Source organism: Anabrus simplex, chromosome 6, assembly GCF_040414725.1.
Source record: "Anabrus simplex isolate iqAnaSimp1 chromosome 6, ASM4041472v1, whole genome shotgun sequence".
NCBI classification, from domain to species: domain Eukaryota; kingdom Metazoa; phylum Arthropoda; class Insecta; order Orthoptera; family Tettigoniidae; genus Anabrus; species Anabrus simplex.
Window position 1 is genome coordinate 50,501,491 of NC_090270.1, and position 27,679 is coordinate 50,529,169.

The following is a 27,679-nucleotide window of genomic DNA, read 5'->3' on the forward strand; positions in this document are numbered from 1 at the left end:
AATGAAAAGGGTATCAGGAGTGGAAAGAGTTCAGAATGAGAAGGTACTGGAGAGAGTTGTAGAAAAGGTAGATATATAATGTATTTCACCTGGACAATTTAGGGACACTTGTACATGTCTTACACTTAACCAGTACTGTTAATACCCTAGTAACATACAATATGAATATAATCTCGATCCTACTATACTGAACTAACTGGCCCATACATAAAATATCTTATATGCTACGTAACGTACAAAACATGACACACTGCTTCGTAAATACAATGATATAGTAATTATGTAAAAATTAGCAGAAATAATTATACTATTAATAATAATAAAGAAGTTCTGGTAAGAAAACAAAAAAAACTACCATAGTTTTAGGTTCTGAGCGGTGGCTAATTGGCCAAATTATTTAATAACATTAATCAACTAATCCCAGTTATTTCTGGGGTCGCTGAATCCGTCCAGCTTAATTTTTGGTCTTGGCTGGTGTTTTAGGACCGAATGCCCTTCTTGACGCCACGCTATTCTTGGGATGAAAATCTCGACCCACGATCGACCGGGATTTGTACTTCAGCCTTACGGGTAGGAAGTCATAAACTAAGCCATTGAGATAATTACGGCTCCCATAATAATAATAATAATAATAATAATAATAATAATAATAATAATAATAATAATAATAAAAATATGAAGTGGAGAGCGAAGAAGAAGAAACAAGACCTGTTGTTTTTCGAGTTCATCCCATGGAGATATTACGAGCACTCTCGTTTATATGTGCCGTGGTTTGATATCTCTTTGACCTTTAGTGGAAGGAGATTCCATTCAAGGATGGCCACAACAGTGAAGAATTTGTTCCCGTTTTGGATTTGTGTTTAGGAATAACGAGCAGTATTGTGTTCAACGCTCTGGCAATTTTATCGCGATGCTCTGAAAGGCTGTAAAATCGTCTGTATAGGTAAGTTAAGCATTGTTAGGCAAGTGTCCGGTGCATTGTTTTCAAGGTATATAACGTGCATCTGTCTTGAAGGCGTAGTTATTGGAAGTCAACATGAGACTGGATAAGGTGACCAGAAAATTTCATGTTACATATGAATCTCACGCAGGCGTTCTGTGCCCCTTGGAGCTACTGAATGCTATACAAACAAGGAATAGAAACTGGCTTTGTCACTGGCTGCGATGAGCGTGTTTGATGCTGGACTCCCCAGAAGGAAAGAAAAAAAACCAGAAGAGGATCGGCAGGGTACCAACAGGAGAAAGCCGCTATGTGAAGACCCGCCTGAGGACAAAGCACATTATTATACAGGCTGATCGAAAAGTGTTGGTCGGGCTTGAGAGCCATGCCGAGAAATAATCATCAAACGCTAACACACCGTGGGTTTCAGCCAATGCCACCGTAGCGTGCTTGGTATGGGGCGAGCCTATCAGCAGGGAGGTTCTTGTTCAAGTTCCTCCCCTGGAGAAGTTTATTTCTCCTCGGTCTTAAGCCACGTGAAGATTTAGCAACACCGTCTCGCAAAGCCCATCTGAAGTCACCCGCGAAGCGATCTGGTTGGCTAACTTCAGTACCTGATAAAATGAGAATGGTGCGGGATATCTGATTAATTTTTCCAATAATTTATCAGTATATCAGTATCAGTATATCAATATATCCGTTCACTTTGTTTCCGACCACCCTGTATATTATTAACCATATTCAATTTCAAATTAATTCTCTAAGATCCTTCTTCAATCCCATACAGAATATTTTTTTTCATATATTCTCTGCCACATTATCATTGCACTTGATCATGTTTCGAAAATTGTGTCCTGTGTTTCTCATAATTCATCTGTCATCCTACCAGTAATTTATTGGTATCTGGTCTATATTGCAACATTGTGAATTGAGCCCTACACGTCATAGTATTCCACTAGGTTTGCACTGAGAAATCCTAATTATTCTCACTTATCCAGATTACGTTAACGTGTATAAATACTCGGAATCTATTTCACAGATGACATTATAAACAACAAACAAGATGAGGTTTGTGATATGCCTACATTTTTATACTACAGCTCGCACCGATGATATTTAATTTCGAAGATTTACACTTGCCGAACGATTTCAACTACTCGCACACAAAACAAAATGAATCATAAAACATCACTTTCCTTAGAAGACCCTACGTTCTCCTAAGGCTACCTTATCCTTATTTTACATTTGGGAGATTGTGGGTTCGAGCCCCACTCTAAGCTGCCCTGAAGATGCTCTTCCGTAGTTTCCCATTTTCACACCAGGCACATTCTGGAGCTGTATGTTAGTTAAGGCCACAGCCGCTTCCTTCCCTTTCGTAGCCATTTCCTATCCAATCGCCACCATAAGACCAATCGTTGTCGGTGTGACCTAAATCAACTTATAAAAAAAAGAAAAAAAAAAGCTTTCTCATTTAAGTTCCTATAGTCATTCTTCTAATAATCATATGAATGATCTTATAGTAAAACTGCACACGAGAGAATGAAACAGAAAAGAAAGGAGGAACAATAAACAAATATCTACATAGTGGAAGATAAATACAAGTCTCTACTCTCCTATTGTTGATCCGCCTTGCCCGTATGTCGATTGATATTACCGGTTGGTCATTATTCTTTGATCATTAAGTCAGTCGGCTGTTGCTTCTGCCTCGATCATGAGTTACTCTTCCATAGTACACAGCCACATCTACATAAAGATATGTATTTTCTTCACCTTGTCGATGACCTGAAATTCAAATATACTGTAGGCAGCAGTCCAAAACCTTGGATTATAATACGCAAGCATACGTTGAGTTGCCTACATTGCAGGCGCCAGTCCACAAACTTATTGGATATAGTAAGTAAACGTACGTTGAGGTGCCTACACTACAGGCGCCAGTCCACATTTACTGACTGTAGTGCGTAAGCGTACGTTGTCCGACTCATTGGCTGAATGGTCAGCGTTGAGGCCTTCGGTTTAGAAGGTCACCGGTTCGATTCCCAGCCGGGTCGGGGATTTTAATAGCGTCTGATTAATTCTTCTGACCTGGGGACTGGGTGTTTGTGTTTGTCCCAAAACTTTCCTCTTCATACTCAGACAACACACTACATTACCAACCACCACAGAAACACGCAATAGAGAATACATCCTTCCATATAGGGTTGGCGTCAGGACGGGCATCTCGACGTAATATAGGACCAAATTCACATATGCGACAGATTTCGCACCCGCGACCCCACAGGTGTGGGAAAAGCGGAAGAAGAAGAAGAGTGTGTATTTTTTTTTGCTAGGGGCTTTACGTCGCACTGACACAGATAGGTCTTATGGCGACGATGGGATAGGAAAGGCCTAGGAGTTGGAAGGAAGCGGCCGTGGCCTTAATTAAGGTACAGCCCCAGCATTTGCCTGGTGTGAAAAAGAGTGTGTAAGCGTACGTTGAGTTCTCTAAACTGTACGCGCCAGTCCACGAACATATTGACTGTAGTAGTAAAATGTTTACATTACAAAAAAAAAAAAGGCTTAAGATAATGATTATATTCGAGTTCATAAACAGCAAAGACGCTGAGGTGGACAAATTGTTTAGTAATGATGGTAACGGGCTAATTCCCGATGGTAGCGGTTGTGATTTTATTTACAAGGTGTAAAACCGCGTTATCATTAATCAGGAAGATAATGAAGATGACTGGAAGTTGGAGGAAATACACGAGGAAACAATCATTCGAGGGATGAGAGATGGTGAGAAGGCACCATAAGGAGGGGAAGGATTGAAAACTTGCGCCTCGAATGCTCTGACATCGCCGAGTCGGAGAGAAACTTGATGGCTTACAATATCTCAAGCCCTTTAAACTAATCAACAATAACATTACACTGGCGAATATTGTTGTTGTTGTTATTTGTGTTGTTCTGTGTCTCCTCTGCTGCCACTCATCTCCACTAGACGTTTTTTCTGGACTAGTAAGGAGATAAGTTCTAACTTTCAAGCGTTAAAAGGGAATAAACATAAATGTTTTTACATTTATCTATTTCCATCAACTCGTAATATATTTTAAAATAATAAACGCGTGTTTTGACAGAATTTGATCATGTTCTTTTAAGTACGAAACGTGCCATTCTGTTTTCTTATTTTCTTTCTTAATCCGTTTTACCCTCCACGTTTGGCTTTACCCTCAGACTCAACGATGGATTCCCCCTCTACTGCCTCAACAGCAGTGTTCTGGAGCGTGAGCCTTTGATCGGGGAATACAACTGGAAGGAGGACCAGTACCTCGCCAACGGGGGGCCTCACCTGCTATGCTCAACTGGAACCCTGCAGGGGGATGGGAAGACAGCCTGTTATTGTCCCATAAAACGAAATACGAATATAAGGCACACAGTTATTATAATGTTGGAATGTACTAAAAATAAGAGTTGTATCCTATATAATATTTTCAGAAGACACAGACAAGAAAGAGGGAAGGAAGAGGCCGTGGTCTCAAGTAGGGTACCATCCCCGAATTTGTCTGGACGAAAATTGGCAAACTACGGAAAATCTCTACTCAGTTGTCCTCCTGAGGCCGAGTGGACCCCGTTCTAGCCCTCTTACCACATTTAAATTTTCGTGGCAAAGCCGGGAATCGAACCCGGGCCTCCAGTGTGGCAGCTAATCAGACTAACCACTACACCGTATCTATTTCAGGTATAATATGTTAATAGATGATTTGTTTTTCAGAAATTTTCTAAATGTATGGTATACCGAATCAGATTCGATAAAATAAAGATCCTCATACTTATAAATTAACAAATTCGAGAGTGAAGAAAAACGAGTTACATTATACCAAAACGTTCTCCATTGGATTGCGTAACAGCTGTAAATAAAATAAATATCCATCAACGGTTGTATGCAACAGCCTGTTATTGTTCCATAAAACGAAATTCGAATATAAGGCACACAGTTATTATAATGTTGGAATGTACTAAATAAGAGTTGTATCCTATATAATATTTTCAGAAGTCGTTTCTCAATCGTTTGTATTAAACTCGTACGTTGTTCACTATTTGACGGCCGCGGGCACAGTGAGTGTTCCACTGACAAAGCGGGACCGCAAATGGTCTGCCTGCCGTACCGTGATTACCAGGGAAAATCAATTCTATTTTCTACATTGACGACGACCCTCGTTTAGCTTGCGTGAAATTAACCATTGAAATGTTCAAAGCAGTTTCCATCTAGCTTTGGCAAGTAACCAAATGTTTTAAATTTGATGTGTTGAAGTTTTACTCAGGGAATGTAGGGAATTGGGAAAAAGTGATCTAAAGAGTAGAGGACATAGCTAAGAATAAAATAAGGGATGCAACAGTAAGATAGCACTAGTATAAGGAGTATAAAGTACACTGAATGTCATAATTAGGTGCAAAATTAGCGGTGGAGGTCTGAAGTTGTGGGAATCTTGAGGGGAGTATTGTATGAAAGATGGTATTGGTAAAAAGTAAATTTTTATTGACAATTATCTGAAGTTTCCTCTTTAATTTTATGTATGTTTTATTGACTTTGGATGACTAAAAATATTTATAAATTTAAAAAGTGTATGTTACTGCACAAGCTACTTCTCCAGATTTTTGAACAATTTTTCAGTTAAGACAAGATATCTCTGAACTATTTGTTCTAAAAGGCAGTAATTTATATTGATTTGTAGTAAACATCATGCTACACCTGTATTGCTCGCTATGATATCACTTCCTATATGGTGTTCATGTGTTAGGAAATATGGTAGCATACACGTATTGTAAGTGGCTTCACACTTTCGAATGTGACTTCTGAAAATAAACTTTTTTTTGAATGCTTCCCAGATTTTCAGAAAGTATTTAAGCTGAAATATTTACCTCTCATTAACATTATTTGTTTTTGTATGGGTCTTCAATGGTGGAGATACCATGCATTGTCTGATCATAAATATTTAAAAAAATTAAAAATTACGTACTTGATCTAAAAACCGTATCTTGATTTCTAATAAAGGTAAAACCAGGAGAGTAAATAAGTAAATGTTTCAGATATGGATCTATATCTTTTCATAATGTTGTTTTATTACCTTGGACAGCTCCAGAAAAACCGGAGTTTAAATCTGTTAAATTTAGCATTACCAGGATAGGCCTTTAATACTCCCCACCGCAGTGTGGTTGCTGTATCGTTAGATGTAGAATTCATGGGTAATGATTTCGTATTTATTAATACCTAAGGTCCAGATTTTTGTGAGGGTAAAGCGAGACACGAAGAACTTTGTTGCTGGGTAGCTAAATAAATTACCGCTTGGTTGTTACTGAAGCTTAATACAAAGTAGTGATGCTGGTTAACTTGAAACGATGATGACATATCTTTAGGAAGCCTCGCTAGCTGTGGGAATGAAAATCAACTTACAGAAATCTAAAGTTATGATCCCGAACCAAATTTAGGTTACGATTGAGGGTAACATTATTGAGGAAATTGATGAGTATGTGTACAACATCAATCTTGGTTGGAATAATCAGACGACCACGATCACCAGAAGAATTGGCTTGAGTTGAACGATTCTTGGCTAATTCGGTTGCATTCTCTGAGACTCAAAAATCCCAGTCCTGTAAGTAACGGATATGAGACGTGGGATATGGTTGCTGTACAAAAAATTAGAATAACCTGAGGTGCAAAGAAAATAATGTAAGAAATCCGAGTAACTATGGAGGGATAACAGTATTCACGGGTCAGCAGTTGAATTACTATATAGTGAACCCTTTAGGTCCATATAGAGGGATACCTACCTTTCTTACCTATCAGCAAAGTTCATGAGAGCTGTCTCTTCGGTCGTATCGGGTTCTTCGTCACTTGCTGAGGTAAAAGTAGGGTTCAGTAATTCTAATCTATCTACTGGAATGAAAGGTCTGTTTAAAAAATTCCTATTTATTCAGGAAAATTCTGAAGCAATCTGATATGTCAACGGTATCATAGAAGTCAACTGTGTCCACTGGACACCACAATCATTTTTACATAAACGTCAGAACACTGGTGTGAGACTTTATCGTAACTGCCTGACGGGCATTCATACTAGAAACCATTGTCTCAAATATTAATCATTTAAGAAAGGAAAGTCTGGAAATCCTTAAATTCGGCTTCCATGTGAGACCACATGTACCATCAGTGATTCGTTATGGTCCAGCCCTCGTAACACGAACTCTGGACTCTGGGTATAATTAAGGCCGTCCAATCGGTGTGTGCCACACAGTGGTTCTACGGCATGGACCCTTAATTGAATCGATGTGACCTGCGTCTATGTCATGGACCGACATCTAATCTTCTAAGTTACTTTAAAGTCATTGTGGATGATGACCGCAAGGAAATGATGCTACAATGGCATATGGCCCTAATCCAAGTCACTGAGGTTGATGACCCCCTGACCATCCAAGTTTCTAGGCGGAAGGCTAAACACAATTAAGTTACATCGGTTGATGACCAACGTTTCCACTTTACTATCCCCAGCACATTCACTGCTCAATCAATCAAAGTTCAATAATTACAACAATAGCAATGCTCACAAACTTTGTGGCAGTAAAATCCATTTCCTTCGGATATGTCCCCTTAATCGTTACTTTATATTTTAATATTCCTCCAGAAAAACAAACTAAAATTTCCAGAATGCATCTCCAAGTTATTCGCTTGATTAAAGTTATTTCCAAATGCGGTTTCACTGGATTTAATAATTTAATAAATTTAAATGATTTGACGAAATGTTAACGAACAACAAATGTTATCTCCGCGGACTCTGGTTTCTTCACAAATTCCTACGCAGCTGTGATGTAAATTCAATCTTGTGATGTTTATCTGGCTGGAAAAGAATTGTTACATAATTCATGTCCAGTTATATATCTTGTCTCCTGATCTCACACTTTTAAATTCTAATCTAGCCCTAACCGTTATTAACACTTGGATATCCTAATAATCTACGTACAAACCAAACAACTCGCCATATAATTACGATGTCATCTCTCGTCATACCATTTATGAATTTTGCACACCCCTCACAGACAAACCGATCATCACAACCATCGCTCTATATTTTGGACAACCCTGAATTTGGTTACTCTGTTCCTTATACTCAAAGTTCGTGATTTCAAATGTTCATTACGTCCCCAATTAAACAAATTTTACAGTATTTCACAATGCTCATATCATTACCGGCTATGAATTTCGACTAAATCCAGCATTTTAACGTTTTCCCCGGCCGAGAATACAGTACAATCTCAATTCCACGCCTGTCCCGTTATCACAGCTGAGGCCTCTCGTCCCCAAGTTCGCTTGTCAATAACATGAAACACCTGGTTTATTCCAGTTGACTGGCTTCTCAAAATGCTCACCTTTTAAACTCTGCCGACATAATTAAACAAATACGATATTCTAACCAACAAAATGCACAGATTAAGCTTCAAGATGCCCACACTAATTATACGCGTCGCCAATTAATACCGCTATGGATTTCTATGAATTTCTTTCCATTCCCAACATTATAAAATATTACTCGGGCTATCACGTCCCGGCTTCAATGACAGGACTCTAACCTGATTCGCACATCTCATCTCAACTCATATAAAACATTCCTCGGGCTTCCGTGTCCCGGCTTCAATAACAGGTCCAACCTGATTCACAAATCTCATATCAACAAAACTAACCTCTGTTTCCCAGCTCCACAATTATCATCGATAAAGAACTGGAATAAAATCCTTACTAGAAATCTCGACGTCTAATATCGCACAATGCATTACTCATGAATAACTTCGCATAAATGATATCGTATTTAATAACTTGATTTTTACGAGAAAATGACTGAAACATTCTACTAGATCTTTTATTGTCAGTCAGACACAGTTCAAAATGGGCCTAGAAAAACGTTTCTCTCCGTGACCAAATTCATCACCCTAGGTTCTCACCCGACAGCGCGCTTCCACTCGATTGAAAATGAGTGACCATGGATTTCTACATTATTAACTCAAATTGCAGACAGGAAAAATTTACGTCGACTGAACATCTTAATTTGGCATCACAAAATATAGGCAGTACACTCACACGGATGACGATCTACATTGGACGTGATATCACTTCGGAACCCTATTCAATAACTTTTACAACATTATACGGCACTCGCAAGACTTCAAATTTTTTATCCAAGTGGAAAATAAAACAAATGACTCTTTTAGTCGTACTCTCACATTTACAAAACTTAGTAGGGGTGACCACTGCGTCGTATATCCCCATTCAAATACACCTTTAGAGATCATGAGACAAGATATAAGAGGTAGTAAGATGGAAAGTCACCTACCTCATGTAGTCACACCATTGTTCGTCATAGGGCTCACCTGCGACCCTGGCATTTTATTTAGCCATTTTTACATTCATGACTGTACAGATCATTATTATCTTTCTTCAGGTTTCCTGGAATAAAACATAAAAAGAAGAGAATACCCTTCACTTGTTTGCTGAGCGCACACGATGGACTATAATTATTTCCGCACACGAATTACTTAATCACATTAGAATTTATTCAGTACTGTGACCGTCCTATCTGGTACAATTATTTCCCTCAAGAAAACTATCTCCTCATGGAGTCAAGACCTAGCCATAATGGCTAAAATCTGCCGTTGAACTCAGTCTACTTTTGTTGTTTGATTTCGCAGAGCAGCTCAACAATTTTTCGTCCGCTTTGTATCACAAATGCCGGAGAAGGAGACTTCGTCATGGCGTCCCTTCATATTTATAGCAGTTACCCCCTCTCTTCGGATATCTCCCTTTGCCGCCAAGAAAATTTCTATAAATTTTCTGACTTACCTAAACTGTAATTTCAAGAGTTTTGAAAGTGACTACATGCTTGCTACATTTCTGGCGGTAGTGTTCATGGACGTTTAAAACTTTTACGGGTTCGATTTGTGAGATGACTGACCCCCTTTGATAGGCACTATATTTTTTTGACTTGGCTTGGGTCACGCCATGTACACGCGCTTTGAAATAGTTCACAAAAATGACTTGAGATTCTTCTGCCGTCGACACGTGTGGCTGACGTCACGTACCCCAGAGCGTGGGACCGAAGGTAATCACCCCCTCGCCACGTGTCAAATCCATGCTATCAAGAATCCAACTTTTAGTTTAATTGTTAATTTATGCATAATGTTCTTAGGGCACAAAGGTCATGGGTTCAATAGCTATGTTCAATATTTTTCCTCTACAAATTCGTTGATTATTTTTACATTCTGAAGCCCCTTGTCATAACCCCAACACTTTGTAATTCCTTCATAATACATAAGTAAAAAGTATACAGATATATCAAACTCAAGGGAGTTACTGGTCTTTCACTAGAACTCTTATATACCGAGCTCGATAGCTGCAGTCGCTTAAGTGCGGTCAGTATCCAGTAATCGGGAGATAGTGGGTTCGAACCCCACTGTCGGCAGCCCTGAAGATGGTTTTCCGTGGTTTCCCATTTTCACACCAGGCAAATGCTGAGGCTGTACCTTAATTAAGGCCACAGCCCCTTCCTTCCCATTCCTAGGCCTTTCCTATCCCCTCGTCGCCATAAGACATATCTGTGTCGGTGCGACGTAAAGCAAATATCAAAAAAATCAAGAACTCTTATATCTCTGCACTTCAGTGTACCGTCATGGCTCAATCTAACTATTCCGCTTGTATTACAGCACTGAACATCACTGCGCCCGTGCCCCATTCTTTCTGCTTGACTGGATCCTAAGTCATAACTACGATCTGTTCTAGCCAATGGGGTAGACTGTTCAGGCTATCACCTCAAAGGCAGGTTAAAATCCCAGATTTCTTTTTAAAAGTAACTTTACAGTCTACCTTTATATTTTATAAACTGATACAAGGATGTTTCAAATGTAGTTACGCAGAAATATCCTGAGGTGTGACTCATGTCTAACTTTTAGGTATGCCCTCATTTGGATGGGTATTGAGTTGTGGCGCCTTCCACGCACCACCCCCTTTCCGAGGTGTGAAAACATCTGCTCGTTAGGAACTGTCAAGTTGAACAAGCAACGGTCGTTAAGGGTAATTTCTCTGGTTATCTTCAGCAAGTACAGCACTCTCCACAAGTCAAGCCATGGCCTAAATTGAACTGTGAAGATACGAACTGAAGTTCAGGACATGATGGGAAATCAATTTCATCATTTTGCTCATCTCACGAATGTTACCACAGTAATTTGCTATATCTTTCTTAAGAAGTGGTGTCTAAATTCTGAACTCCTTACCGTACGTTATATGTCAGAAGAAATTTACATCATCTTCTTATATAAATAAAATTCACGTTTTGTGTGATTATTTATCTAAAACGTTTTTTATGGCCTATCAAGACTTAAAGACCACTGTCTCAATTTCTGTTTGTCTGTCTATGAGTATATATGCGTATTTATGTATGCCTGTTGTTTGTTCGAACATCACATGAAAACAGAGGCCATACTTTTATGACCCCCGGCATATATCTCATACGAGCCCCGCGGTGTAGCGATGGCGTGCTTGCCTCTCATCCAGAGACCGCGGGTTTGTTTGTCAGCCAGCTCAGAGAATTTTACTTCCACATAAGAGTTGGTTCAATGTATACTTAGCCCACGCGATTACAAATGAGGGGCTACCTGACGGTGGGATGATGACCGCAATCTCGAAAACCAAGAAGTTTTCGTCGCACTAACGATGCGTCATCTTGTAATCAGCAGGCCTTGGGGATAATCAGTGGTCACTTAGTAGGCCAAGGCCCATCAGGACTGTAGCAGCAGTTGGGGGACCAAGCGAATTGAGCATGCGGTTAGGGTCGCGCAGCTGTGAACTTGCATCCGGGAGATAATGTGATCGAACCCCACTCTCGGCAGCTCTGAAGATGGTTTTGCGTGGTTTCCAATTTCCACACAATGCAAATGTTGGAACTGTACCTTAATTAAAGCCATGGCCAGTTCCTTTCCATTCCTGGCTTTCCTACGCCATCGTCGCCATAAGACCTATCTGTGTCGGTGCGACGTAAAGCAATTTGTAAGAGAAAGAAAAGAGAAAAAGGCAACTGGGCGCATCTATCTCCATGCTACTTTACGGCGTCGAAGGACGAACACCAAAAGCCTCGCCAAAGGGCCGATTACAGGCCTTTGAAATGTAGATTTTTCGCGGAATGTGGAACAACTAGTGGCTTGACTACTTCGTCGTGCCGGAAAATCATGTGAAGCCCCAACCCATGGAGAAAGCTAGAAAGCAGCCGACTTCGGACACATGTTCTGAAATGATACAAGGTCTGATGCAACTGATCATGGAATTCACGATAAAAGGGAAATGTGGAACTGGGCGGAGAAGATTATCCTGGTGGCGAAACATTCGATAGTGGATTAATATCCACGATACGGCACATCATATGAGGGAAACATAAAATAAGGAAAATTACTCTATGTTCGAGACGGCAGCAGAAGAGAAAAAGGTGAAGATTTTATACAATATATAGCATGTTTACATGCAGGATTCAAATCGATCTGAGTACACTTTCCATATTGAAGACACTATGTAAACGGGGACTCAGTCCGGATTGAGTCTCAAGTTCGATACGGTAAAATGTGGGATCGTATCGTATTAGGTTCGACGTGAACTCCATATAAACGGGGTCTCAGTCCCGATTGAGTCTTAATATCGATACGGTAGAATGTAGGATCGTACCGTACTCGGTTCAAAGTGAGCTCCGTTTAAACGAGGACTCGTTCCGGATGAGTCTCAAGGTCAATACGGTAAAATGTGGGATCGTATCGTATTAGATTCGACGTGAATTCCATATAAACGAGGTCTCAGTCTTAAGGTCGATACGGTAGAATGTAGGATCGTACCGTACTCGGTTCAAAGTGAGCTCCGTTTAAACGAGGACTCATTCCGGATGAGTCTCAAGGTCAATACGGTAAAATGTGGGATCGTGTCGTACTAGGTTCGAAGTGAACTCCATATAAACGAGGACTAAGTCTAGATGAGTCTAAAGGTCGATATGGTAAAATGTGAGATCGTGTCGTACTAGGTTCAAAGTGTGCTCCATGTAAATGCGGATCGTACCGAGATCGTATTGAAAATGACTGCACGTACTTGCGATGTTTGTTTTGTATACCGACGTGATTCAGTACGAAAACACTCAAGGAACTGTAAAATTTATCATGAGCAAACCATGCATTCCACGCTGAAGCGCCCATAACATGGCGATGCGCAAGGGTACTCAATATTCCGCATAGCATCAACGCGCTCTATGCGTCTAGATAAACAATATTAACGTCTTTGGTCACACCTGATATTGAGTGTCATAGGTCTCCATTGAACGTTTGGCGCTACATTTTGGGAGGTCTGTCCGGCTGTCACTTCCATCCCGGTGGCTCACATCGCATAGTGTTCTGCGAGTATCGGCTGTCTGGTAAGCGAAGAATATAGTCTGATAGACGAATTCGAAGTTCCGCCACAATATCTTGTAATTTCCTAGAGCTACTCTGTCGCAAAATGTCCTTATTGGTGTCTCGGCCACGCCAAGTGGCAATCGAAATTTTAAGTAAACACCGTAGTTGGAACACGTTGAGCTTCCGTACCGTCTGCGCTGTAATTTCCCATGTTCTACTGGCGTAGATCCTGTACACTTTGGAGCGCTACTATTTTCTGAAATGCTCTCTTTGTCATATTTTCGCCGTATACTTGTAGAAGTCACTGAGACGAAGTAAACGACATCTCACACGGTGGTACAATGACACTGTAGTCCAGAGCTACACTAATTGTTAGCAGCTCAGCATGGCAATTTTAGTACCTCAAAATGCTGGCAACATTACATCAGATGATGACATCTTACCGAGGACATTTTCTTGCGATTAGCTACATTTGTCTTTCCAATGAGACACTGAATACTCGTCTCACGTATTGTTTAGAAATTATTTTAATTTTAAAACGTTCATTCTTTTCTTTAATGTACACCAGTCCGAACAGGTTCTGAAACTATATTTATAAACATTCTACGTAAAAACTTAGAAAATTGTATTAATATTTTCCTCTTCCCCCAGTTAACGCTGTCGAAGTGGGTGATATGTAACCTGAGAGACGGAGGCTGAGTTTAATAGCGTTCTCTCTACCATCTGGTAGAGTAAAATGGAATGTCGATATTGACGTGCAGACAGCATAAATGGCACCACATTGAAATGTCTGCTCACAGTAACTGATGCCACATTATTATTATTATTATTATTATTATTATTATTATTTATTATTATTATTATTATTATTTCTTTTTTCTTTCTCTGATTCTTTCTTTCTTTCTTTCTTTCTTTCTTTCTTTCTTTCTTTGTTTCTCCGTTAGGGTTTTCTAGGGACCAGGAGCCAATTTCAATGCTTCATTCTTTGTTGTTCCTTCTTATTCTTCCTCCTCTATTCCATCATTTTCTGACTGTCTCCTTTTCCTCTTCCCGGATCATTTTGAGCCTTTTTTTCTTTCCCTCCCGACCTTGTGATCCTTCCATTTTTAACACTTTCTTTCTAAAAATCTTTCTGTCCTTGTTGCTTCTTCTTCTCCTATAGTGTTTCCTTCAACATATTTACTAACTTCATTACTCCAGGTTGCTGTTGACTTCTTGTTACAAGGATATTTGAAGATCTGTTTGGTTAACCTGTTGTCACCAATTCTGTATAAATATCAAGAAAGAAATATCATTCGCCTCTTCTGTATTGTTTCTGTAATGTTTTCTATCTTCTTGATTTCTAGAGTTCTTTACTTTTAGCGGAACGAGTATTTTCCATATAATAATAATAATAATAATAATAATAAAAATAATAATATACAATATCTCTCTCTATATAAGAACATGTCCTGATTGACTGACTGCCTGACTGACTCATCATCGCCGAGCCAAAACTACTGGACATAACGAAATGAAATTTTGAGGACACTTTTATATTGCAATGTGCGTGCTCGCTAAGGGTGTTTTTTGAATATTCCGTCGCTAAGGGGGTAAAAAGGGGGATGAATTTTAAAATGAGTGTATCTATATCTCAATACTTTAAAAGTTTACAAGTGTAAAAATTGGTGTTTAGAATCTGCTTTAAAAACAAATGAACACGTATTTTTCGTTTTCGGAAAATCCCACTGAGAGGGGTGAAAAAGGGTGAAAAAGGGGTTGAATGCCTTTAATGAGGATACTTATATCTCAGAAACTGAAGATTTTAGAGACCTGAAAATTGGTATTTGGAATCTCCTTTAAAAATAAAGAAAAACGTATTTTTTTCCGGAAAATCCAATTAATGCGGGTTAAACAGGAGTGACAAATGGGGTGAATTTTTTGAGAGAATGTATCTACAGTATATCTCAGAAACGCAGATTGTTACAGACGTAAAAATTGGTATTTGGAATATCCTGTAAAAGTAAAGAAACATAGGTGATTTGTTTTCGGAAACTCCACTTAAGGGGAACTAAAAGGGGGTGACGTTTTAAAAAGCATGTCTACAGTATGTCTCAAAAACTTAATATGTTGAAGAAGTGAACAATGTTTTTAAAATCACTATTAAAACAAAGTAACATGTATTTCCTGTGTTAGGAAGAAACACTTGGCTGGGGCGTAAAAATGACTGAAAGTGGGGTTGAATTCTTTTTATTAGGATACTGATATCTCAAGAACTGAAGATGTTACATACGTGAAATGTGGTATTTGGAATCTCCTTTGAAAATTAAAAATACGTACTTTTTGTTTTCGGAAATCCACTTAAAGGGGGGGCGGGGTTAGAATTGAAAAATTATTTGAATTATTTGTATGAGATACTAACATCTAATAAAAACTAAAGTTGTTACAGACATGAATATTGGTATTTAAATCTCCTTTAAAAACAAAGAAAACGCATTTTGGGGGGAAAGTCATCTTGGGGGATGAGGGTGAAAAGGAGTTGAATTCCTTTCATGACACATATCTCAAAAACTGAAGATGTTACAGTCGTGGTAATTGGTGTTTAGAAGATCCATTATTAATAAAGAAACAAGTATTTTTTCCGGAAAATTCACTTAATGGTGGGTGGGGGGGGGAGGAAGAGAGTGTGTAAGGAAGTGAAAAAGTGAATTCTTTTTATGGGGAAGCTCGTATATCAAAACTGAAGGTAACAAACGTGAACATTGGTATTTGGAATCTCCTTTAAGCATAAAGAAACACGCCTTCTATCTTTGGGGGGGGGGGGGGTAATCAACTTAACGGCGGTGGGGTGGAAAAGGAGTTGAGACCAATTGGTTTTACTGTTCATAATGTACTTGATTCGGATCATAAAGCGGTAATTTTAAATCCTTCCTGGGTTCGTTCTCAGGAGCCATCTTTTTATTTGAAGAACTTAGATTACAGTAGATTCTCCTGGCACATAAATAACAATTTTAACACATTTGAAAGAACGATAGGAATGATATTGACCGTGCAATTGTTCACCTCAATAATACGGTCAATAATGCACGGAAGTATATCATTCGTAACGCCAGAAATCCCGCGTACTTGCCTACGCGCGACAATGGTGCTGGTCACATTGTCAGCAATGACAATGGCAGCAGATGTAATTTACCGCCAAGTATGGGTCTTGCATCTTGCTTCGGCGTCCAGAACATTAATAATAATAATAATAATAATAATAATAATAATAATAATAATAATAATAATAATAATAATACCGAGCTCGATAGCTGCAGTCGCTTAATTGCGGACAGTATCCAGTATTCGGGAGATAGTAGGTTCGAACCCCACTGTCGGCAGCCCTGAAAATGGTTTTCCGTGGTTTCCCATTTTCACACCAGGCAAATGCTGAGGCTGTACCTTAAGGCCACGGCCGCTTCCTTCCCACTCCTAGCCCTTCCCTATCCTATCGTCGCCATAAGACCTATCTGTGTTGGTGCGACATAAAGCAACTAGCAAAAAAAATAATAATAACAATAATAATAATAATAATAATAATAATAATAATAGCCTAATAATAATAATAACTTAAATTCAACTAATATTACCCACCCTAATAATAATTTTCTGGAGCGTCGTCAAAATGTGCGGACCGCGCTGGAAACGGGTCCTGACCGGGTAATAACTACGAATGCAGTTCGGCTGCGGGTTCAGTACCGCCAAGGCACTCAAGACGAGACCACACCGGATATCCTCAAGGATTTGTCCATATTAAAAATGCTTATGGGAAAAGATGGCAAAGATTTAGGGACCCAACTGACCGGGAGGATGGTTGCCTAGTTGTACTTCCTCTTAAAACAATAATCACCAGCACCACCACCACCACCACCAACAACAACTGACCGGGAGGAATACCTGGAGTTAGCCAGGCCATTACGAAATCGATTGTTGGAAAGAAAGATTGAAGAATGGGAGGAACTTTGCCATCAGATCGCGAATTTAGGCGGATTATATATAAAATGTTAAGCATTCAATTTTAAATTTCAGTATAATACCGTAGCGAAGCACGGATATCTCGCTAGTATTATATTATTATTATTGTTACGGAGTTATCCGTGGTAGTTAGAGGTGAAAGAAGGCTATTATTCTCAACTACAAAATTAAAGTTAATTTAAAAATTTTAACAAAGGTTATATTTTCAAAACTTAACAGTGGTGACATAGAATTTGAAAACTTAACAAGTCAATAACAAAGCCAAAATCAGGTACAAATAAATTAAAAGTGTTAGGGGATAATACAAGATCTGGGCTTCTAGCCCCACAATAACAATCCTTGAGCTATGAGCCCAACTTTACCAATGTACCCAGTTCAAACAAAGGGGCAGAAAACCCCAATCATGCCAAGGAGCACTTGCTCCCAATTACCATGTTAAGCCTCCTAGAGGCACGTTTCACACACAAGAAAGAGCAGATGCGCTCTCAAAGTCTTCAAGCCTATTTAAGAGGCCATAAACTGACTTTACATTAACGGCCCTCAAGGCACACATACAGTGAAACAGGGGTATCTAATACCCAATCTACTGGGCCTTCGCAGGAGGGAAAACAAAAGGGGTTAAGTAAATGGCCCAAAATACAAAATTGAATGGAGGCGATAACTTGCACTCCTACACCACGTTTTTGTCTAAAACCTACGTGGCACTAGGCCGATCATACAGGGGCTAATCCCAAGCTAGGGAGGTGACACGTATGAGAAAACTTTACTACATTAATGAAGAACGGTTATGAAAACGCAGTCACCTCCTATTCAAAAATGAAGGGGAGTTCGAGAGGGTGAAGCACTCTCTATCCCCGCTTTACAGTAATTTATAGATTTATAATTTATAGATTTTACATAGACAGCAAATAATTTACATTTTTAAAAGGTAGGTTACATACTAAAGGTTTCGAACCCTCCCCGAGAGTTAAACTGCTGAGCTAGCAAGAAATGAAGATGTTAACAGGCCATTACCTTGTAGATGAACTGCTGCTTGAAGAAAGAGGCGCTTCCCGCCCCCTGCTACATATTCACACACTAAGAAAGATGTTACTGAAGTGGCACCGAGACAAGAAAATCAGCAGTTTATATACCCTCGTGGAACATTCGAGACCTTTCAGGAATGAGTAGACACACACCCTTTCGCTTTTATTGGATAACAGCAAAAACTAATACGCAAGACGAGGAAGAAACACCTTATTGGTGGAAAATTAATTACATAATTTCCTGATTGGTTACATTCAAAACGGGCGGAAAGAAAGGATTTATATTGCCAACCCACAAACCACAGAACAAAATTTAGTAAAAACAAAACTTAGAAATACAATATTTCTTCGAGAAAGTTCATTCCATTGCACCAGAGTGTGTTACCATAGTTTTGGGTAGAGACATCTGTTAGAGATTGTCCACACCTCTTAATCGTAGAAAAACAGAAGGCAAATAAAAAACACTCAGTGACATCTTCTGAATAACCGTTGAATTAGTTCAGTAGTTAAAGTTCCAAGTTCCTCCAGTAGAGAAGTTTCAATTGGCGCAATATTTGAATTAGCGGCGTGGAGGTGTACCGCCCGGTACAATTATTATTATTATTATTATTATTATTATTATTATTATTATTATTATTATTATTATTATTATTATTGTTGTTGTTGTTGTTGTTGTTGTTCCGGGGTATTTGTGGATCGCAGAGGTGAAAGAAGGTGCCGGGGTGAATGGGTCTAACTACAATGTCAAGAATTGAATTTAAAACTTAGACTGAAGCTTATATTTTCGGACATCAAAATTGACAATTTTTACAAGTAGCAAACGTTAAATAAGATTGGTAAAAAATCCAAGATTCAGAATCTTAACACTTTGTGCTTTAAGCCCCTAGCTTTACATTTCCTGAGTTACACGCTCAAGTTTACAAAAATCACAACCTTACTCAAGGGCAGACATCCTGCATTACATGGAGCACTTGCTCCCTAAATAACAATCTCAGGCCTCCCAGAGACACTTTTACAACACTTGAAAAAGAGCTAACGTGCTCTCAGTTTTCCAAGCCTACTCAAGGCAACATAGCATGAACCTCTAATAATCTCTGGCCTTACCAGGCACTATTTAAATAATAGAAAAACTTATTACACAGAGGTATCTAGTACCCAACCTACAGGCCTTTAGTGAAAAAGAACAGGTTAAATAAACAGCCCTAGTACAATTTGAATGGAATCGAAGACTGAGCTCCGAAAAGAAATAAGAACCTATAGGGCACTTGGCCGACGAAACAGGGGCTATTCCCAAAGTATTGAGGTAGCACGCATGGAAATAACTTTAACACATTGCAGAAAGAAAAGCGTTGCACCTCAAATCAAGATGAAGGGGAGTTCGAGAGGGTACATCACTCTCTATCCCCGATTTACAGTTAAAGATTTTATGAAGTTTTTACACTAGCCGGCAGAAGTTACATAGGTTACCCAGTTGATGATTCGGACCTTTCCCTCTGGTTAAACTGCGGAGCTAGCAAGAAAGAAAGAAAGAAGGATGTTATGTGGCCATTACCTGGTAGAAGTTCTAGCAGCTGGCGAAGAGGCCTCCCGCCTCCTGCTTGACACACACACTCAGTAAGATGACGATCAATTGGCCAAGAGACGTGAAAATCCGCAGTTTATAAACCCTCGGGGAAAGTTCGAGACCATTCAAGATTAAACTAGCCACACCCTTTCAATTTTATTGGTTAATTTAAAAGTTACACTCAAAATCGAAGAAGAAAAAGAAGAAGACTGTGATTGGTAGAAAATTACTTACAGAAATTAGGGATTGGCTGGATTCAAAACTGGCGGAAAGAAAAGATATATATTGCCAACCCAAAAATAAATGAACATCAATTAGAAAAACTTATGAATACGAAACTTCTTTGAATCGAAAGTTCTTTCACTTCGCACCAGGGTGCATGGTCATTGTTTTTAGTGGTGACGTCTATGGAGGAATGTCCAAACTACTTAATGAATGGCAAACAAAACAAGTAGAAATATAGTCAGTTCAGGAAACTTCACAATAACCAAATTATATAATATTTTAGTGGTGGCATCTTCTGAGTAAATTTATAAGTTGGCCTAGTTTCAATTTCACTGTTTCACCAGTAGTGGAGTTCTTTTAGGCGCTAGATTTAAATGCGCGGCTTTGGGGTGTACCTCCCGGTACATTTTTTTCTATTTGCTTTACGTCGCACCGACACAGATAGGTCTTACGGCGACGATGGGACAGGAAAGGGCTAGGAGCGGGAAGGAAGCGGCCGTAGCCTTAATTAAGGTACAGCCCCGGCATTTGCCTGGTGTGAGAATGGAAAACCACGGAAAACCATCCTCAGGACTGCCGACAGTGGGGTTCGAACCTACTATCTCCCGAATACTGGATACTGGCCGCACTTAAGCGACTGCAGCTTTCGAGCTCGGTGGTACAATTATTATTATTATTATTATTATTATTATTATTATTATTATTATTATTATTATTATTAATACTATTATTATTATTCCTGCTCTTGTTTTCGGTTTTATCATTGCTCTCATTCTTGTAATTTTCATTGGTCTCCCTTCATATCGTTCTTATTCTTGTGCAGTTTCCTTAAACATTTTAATCGTGCCCCGTGGCAGATTTTGCAACGTCCCCACAAAATAGTACAATAGTACATGGGTATTTTCCCGTTCCTCCGCTTGACGCTGCGTGGGTGCGTGAGCTCTCAGTTCTGTGACCTTTCGCCAGAGGGACAGGCCTGTCATCCATCACGATACACTTTGACGGCAGCACAAAAGCGAACACAAGTGCTTTTATTCTGGCAGATATTGGAAATATGCGGTAAAAAATCAGACATAAATGACGTTAGGAAATAGAAAAGTGCATATTGGAGAAAGAAGATAATTAAAAAGTGAGACTTTCTGCGAAATGACTTCGTAATCTCCCTGACACAAATTCATATACAATTTCCGCAGTAAATTAAGTTCCGTTCCACAATAATGATTTTATCAAGACCTATTTCCATGGTACGGACTTGACGATGTACTTCCTTTCTTGCATGTAATAGCTCCGCTATATATTTAATGAAGAAGAGTTATTTTTTCAAATCAAGATAATAAAGTTGAATATGTATTCAATAATTTATTTTCTCGAGAATTTCAGATGAACTCTATAGGGAAACTGAAGTAATAGATGGTATTAGTGATTATGAAGCTGTTTTTGTGGTAGTTAAAAATAAATGTGATAGAAAGGAAGGTCTTAAAAGTAGGACTGTTAGGCAGTACCATATGGCTGATAAAGCAGGTATGAGGCAGTTTCTAAAAAGTAACTATGATCGGCGGAAAACGGTAAATAAAAATGTAAACAGACTCTGGGATGGGTTTAAAGAAATTGTTGAGGAATGCGAAACCAGGTTTGTACCTTTAAGGGTGGTAAGGAATGGTAAAGACCCACCTTATTATAATAGAAAAATAAAGAGACTAAGAAGGAGGTGCAGACTGGAAAGAAATAGAGTTAGAAATGGCTGTGGAAGTAAGGAGAAATTGAAGGAACTTACTAGAAAATTGAATCTAGCAAAGAAGGCAGCTAAGGATAACATGATGGCAAGCATAATTGGCAGTCATACAAATTTTAGTGAAAAATGGAAGGGTATGTATAGGTATTTTAAGGCAGAAACAGGTTCCAGGAAGGACATTCCAGGAATAATTAATGAACAAGGGGAGTGTGTATGTGAGGATCTTCAAAAGGCAGAAGTATTCAGTCAGCAGTATGTAAAGATTGTTGGTTACAAGGACAATGTCGAGATAGAGGAAGAGACTAAGGCCAAAGAAGTAATAAAATTTACATATGATAACAATGACATTTACAATAAGATACAAAAGTTGAAAACTAGAAAAGCGGCTGGAATTGATCAGATTTCTGGGGATATACTAAAGACAATGGGTTGGGATATAGTACCATATCTGAAGTACTTATTTGATTATTGTTTCGCCGAAGGAGCTATACCAGATGAATGGAGAGTTGCTATAGTAGCCCCTGTGTATAAAGGAAAGGGTGATAGACATAAAGCTGAAAATTACAGGCCAGTAAGTTTGACATGCATTGTATGTAAGCTTTGGGAAGGCATTCTTTCTGATTATATTAGACATGTTTGTGAAATTAATAACTGGTTCGATAGAAGGCAATTCGGTTTTAGGAAAGGTTATTCCACTGAAGCTCAACTTGTAGGATTCCAGCAAGATATAGCAGATATCTTGGATTCTGGAGGTCAAATGGACTGTATCGCGATTGACATGTCTAAAGCATTTGATAGTGTGGATCATGGGAGACTACTGGCAAAAATGAGTGCAATTGGACTAGACAAAAGAGTGACTGAATGGGTTGCTATATTTCTAGAAAATAGATCTCAGAGAGTTAGAGTAGGTGAAGCTTTGTCTGACCCTGTAATAGTTGAGAGGGGTTCCTCTGGGCAGTGTTATCGGACCTTTATGTTTTCTTATATATATAAATGATTTGAGTAAAGGAGTGGAATCGGAGGTAAGGCTTTTTGCGGATGATGTTATTCTCTATAGAGTGATATAATAAGTTACAAGATTGTGAGCAACTGCAACGTGACCTCGAAAATATTGTGAGATGGACAGCAGGCTATGGTATGTTGATAAACGGGGCTAAACGTCAGGTTGTGAGTTTCACAAATAGGAAAAGTCCTCTCAGTTTTAATTACTGCGTTGATGGGGTGAAAGTTCCTTTTGGGGATCATTGTAAGTATCTAGGTGATAATATAAGGAAAGATCTTCACTGGGGTAATCACATAAATAGGATTGTAAATAAAGGGTACCGATCTCTGCACATGGTTATGAGGGTCTTTAGGGGTTGTAGTAAGGATGTAAAGGAGAGTGGATATAAGTCTCTGGTAAGACCCCAACTAGAGTATGGTTCCAGTGTATGGGACCCTCACCAGGATTACCTGATTCAAGAACTGGAAAAAATCCAAAGAAAAGCAGCTCGATTTGTTCTGGGTGATTTCCGACAAAAGAGTAGCGTTACAAAAATGTTGCAATGTTTGGGTTGGGAAGAATTGAGAGAAAGAAGAAGAGCTGCTCGACTAAGTGGTATGTACCGAGCTGTCAGCGGAGAGATGGCGTGGATTGACATTAGTAGACGAATAGGTTTGAATGGCGTCTATAAAAGTAGGAAAGATCACAATATGAAGATAAAGTTTGAATTCAAGAGGACAAACTGGGGCAAATATTCATTTATAGGAAGGGGAGTTAGGGATTGGAATAACTTACCAAGGGAGATGTTCAATAAATTCCCAATTTCTTTGAAATCATTTCGGAAAAGGCTAGGAAAGCAATAGATAGGGAATCTGCCACCTGGGCGACTGCCCTAAATGCAGATCAGTATTGACTGATTGATTTATTTAACGAGGCAGTAGAAATTGGTAACATCTCGTGCTCTTTGTTCTTGAACATGTTTTAAATTTAAGGAGAGAAGATGGTTTATTAAAATAATCTTCCAATATAATGATTAATATGTGACGCTGGTTGGTGGGGTGCTCCTATCATAACCTCGGAATACAATTCAGAAGAAGGTTAATATTGCGAGGACCTTCGGTTGCGTTACTTCGAGGTGAATGCTGAGATGGTATATAATTTACAACATGCCACGCCGCTTTTCAGTCTTTACCCCAGTTAATTCCATATGCAGTCATAAGTATACGATATTCACATCGGTTAGACAACTGACATCACTTAGTGTACGTAATACTCGAGTGCATAGCTCAAATTTCTTAAACAAAACAGAAATTGAAATGCAATAACGAAATCGAAGGAAAACCCAAGAAAGGAATTGGGTATGTAAGCGTTAGAGGGTTGGCCATACTGATAAATAATTTGGAAGCAATATTTCGGTATCTCGTGCCATTGACATTTTATCAGCTGCTGAAGTTAGCCAATCAGATCGCTTCGGGAGCGAATTCAAATGGCTCTTGTGGAGCGATGTTGGTAAATCTTCACCTATCTTAATACCAGCTTGAGAGCACAAATCGAAGAGGTGGTTTCTCACCATCCAGTATAGATTTAATTTGCCCATAAAAAACACTGAAGAACATTTTCCATCGATTTCACTACTATTTTCATGAATGGCAATAAAATGGAGATATGATAGAAACAGAAGCACTCTAGACATACTAAAATTAACTGTTTGTATACTTCAACTATGATGATAATCGTAATAAACTTTACAAGAAAGGTTTGTTGAATGAGAAATATTTGCAAATTGCATATTCAAATGAGAAGCGCTTGTGAAATGTATGAGGGACAGTCAAATGAAAACCGAACACCTGCTGCAATGTGACCATGGAATGGTTTTATTCAAAAGTAATTACAAATGTGTTAATAGTACATTTATCCCACTGGGAGACGAGGCGAACAATTCCAGTTTTGTAGAAAGAGGCAGGTCACTGACGGATCCACAACCGCACCCACTCTTACACTTGCTCGTCCGAATGAAACTGACATCCATGAATGCCTTTCTTCAAGTCACCAAAAATGTGCAAATCACAAGGTGAAAGATCCGATCTGTACGAAGGATATTGAAGTGTTTTCCAATCAAATCGTTGAAGCGTAGCTTTCACCAGATTGGAAGTATGGGGGCGAACATTATCATGCAACAGGATGACTCCGTCCGACAGCATTCCAGGGCATTTCGACTTTATGGCGCGTCGCAGTTTCTGCGAGGTGTCTTCATAACGCTGCGCCACCAGAATACGAACCACACTTCTCTGCTCGTCTTTGTTTGCCTCCATTTCTACAGCTAGACGAACACACTAGACCAGTGCGCACACCAACAAAGACATAACCCAACAAGTGCGTGCACCTGTGAATTATCACAGCGATGGCAGTATCGATACGTAACACCAGTGTTGCCACCTTTCGATCTGAATGTGTGTTATGGTGGCTGTTCGGTTTTCATTTGACTGCCCCTTCTACATTTGAATCTAAAGACTAAGGCGTTATCAGTTAGTATTAATGAATACTGGTATATTATTATCGGCATTTCTTAATTAATACATCCCTGGTTAATTACTTGAATGCACCGAGATCGATAGCTGCAGTCGCTTAAGTGCGGCCAGTATCCAGTATTCGGGAGATACTGGGTTCGAACCCCACTGTCGGCAGCCCTGAAGATGGTTTTCCGTGGTTTCCCATTTACACACCAGGCAAATGTTGGGGTTGTACCTTAATTAAGGCCACGAACGCTTCCTTCCAACTTCTTGCCCTTACCTGTCCCATCGTTGCCATAAGACCTATCTGTGTCGGTGGGACGTAAAACCAATAGCAAAAAAAAAAAAAAAAAAAAAGTACTTGAATGCTATACGGCAAAGACATTGTAGTGCCCCTTATTTGCCATTTGGAAATCTGGCATGTGCTCATTATTTGCTATCTGGAAATCTGGCAAACCTGTTTAGGAAGGTGTACACATCAACAGAATAGTAGTTGTTAGCCGGGAAACCTCACAGTGTTCAGCGGCCTCACAGAGTGGTCAGACCTGCAGCTTTCAGCTGATGAATCCAGGGTTTGAATCCTCTAACTGATAATGTGACTGTGGTAGAGCTGGGGATTAACTTGCTGTTAGTGTCAGTTCCACTGCATCACTTCCCGATGCCTCCGTTTTTATTTTGATATAGAATACGGGCTATAGTTTTGGGCTGGTGAAAGTTATAAAACATTACAGTTTTAAAATTGAAATAATTTGTAGACAACTTGTGGGACGACAGTGTTCAATATCTCGCCTAAAGAGGATGGACCACCAACAGCGGTTTTGCGAATTTTACTGTTGACGGCACGCTAGCGTATTTAGTGAGTTCACGCTGCTCATTAAAGTACGAGTTGGTAACGACTTACATTCTTGAAAATCCACAGCCTGTTTCCGGTCATTCGACGGGGTCAAGAATGAAATGAATGAAGCCTACATCTAGCGGCGAGGATAGGAATCGTGCCGGATGCCGGAGCCTGTCGCACTCCTCTGGGGCAATGATTAATGACTGACAGATGAAATGAAATTATGTTGGAGAGTGTTACTGGAATGAGAGTTAATAGGGAAAACCGGAGTATTCAGATGAAAATCTGTTCCGCCTCCGCTTTGTCCAGCCCAAATCTCACCGGGATTTGAACAACGGAAGCCAGCGATGAGAGGCACGTGCGCTGCCGAATGAGCCACGGAAGCTACATTTCATGACCACCCAACAAAATTTATTAAATCTCAGCCATACATCGCCCAATAGAGGTTCTGTTAATCTACCATCTGGTAGAGTAAAACTGATCGTCGAAACTGACGCGCAGGCAGCCTAGATGGCAGCGAATAAATATGTTTTAACACTTTAGCTAAAGAATAGGACATTATTATTCTTTTCTTGCTCGTTGTTTTACGTCGCACTGACACATATAGGTCTTATGGCGACGATGGGATAGGAAAGGCCTAAGAGTTGGAAGGGAGCGGCCGTGGCCTTAAGGTACAGCCCCAGCATTTGCCTGGTGTGAAAATGGGAAACCACCGAAAACCATCTTCAGGGCTGCCGACAGTGGGATTCGAACTCACTATCTCCCGGACGCAAGCTCACAGCCGCGTGCCCCTGACAGCACGGCCAACTCGCCCGGTCATTATTATTATTATTATTATTATTATTATTATTATTATTATTATTATTATTATTGTCATTCTAATTCTCATTCATATTATTTCCAAACTTTTACAGTTGGTAATATATCTCGAATTGGGATACATTAAGTACATGAAATAGAACTTTATCAAAACATATATTTTTTTCATAAATTTACAATATACACAATGAGAATTTTACAATAAAATTATTAGCACCTCTTCAATATTTTCTTTATACAGAATTCAGTCTTTACCGTTTAGGTCTATAATCCGTACTGAGCATTCGAGAATGTCCAAACGATGTTGCAGGTTTTTAAATTTGCAACATTTTGTCCTACTCTGTGAGTGTAAATGGGGAGTTTTAGTATTTTTAAGTTTTTTGGACATGTAAGACCAGTGGCAGAAAGGACAGGAATAATTGTCACTTTCTCACGTTTCCAGATTCTTGTTACCTCCATAGACAGAGGAGTACTGTGCTTGTCAGACTTCTCCCTGTATTTCTATTGTATATTGTGGTCATTCGGGATAGCGATGTCAGTGAGATGTGTGTGTGGTTTCTTTTTTTCCCTGTTAAACTTATATCTCGTCTATTGTGCGGAGTATCATGCGGTCCCAGTA

At 39.3% G+C, this 27,679-nt stretch overlaps 1 pseudogene; it reads left to right on the top strand.

Annotated features, from left to right (window-relative positions):
- The window catches only part of LOC136875447 (uncharacterized), an 87,610-nt pseudogene that overhangs the window by 13,615 nt on the left and 46,316 nt on the right, over window positions 1–27,679 (top strand).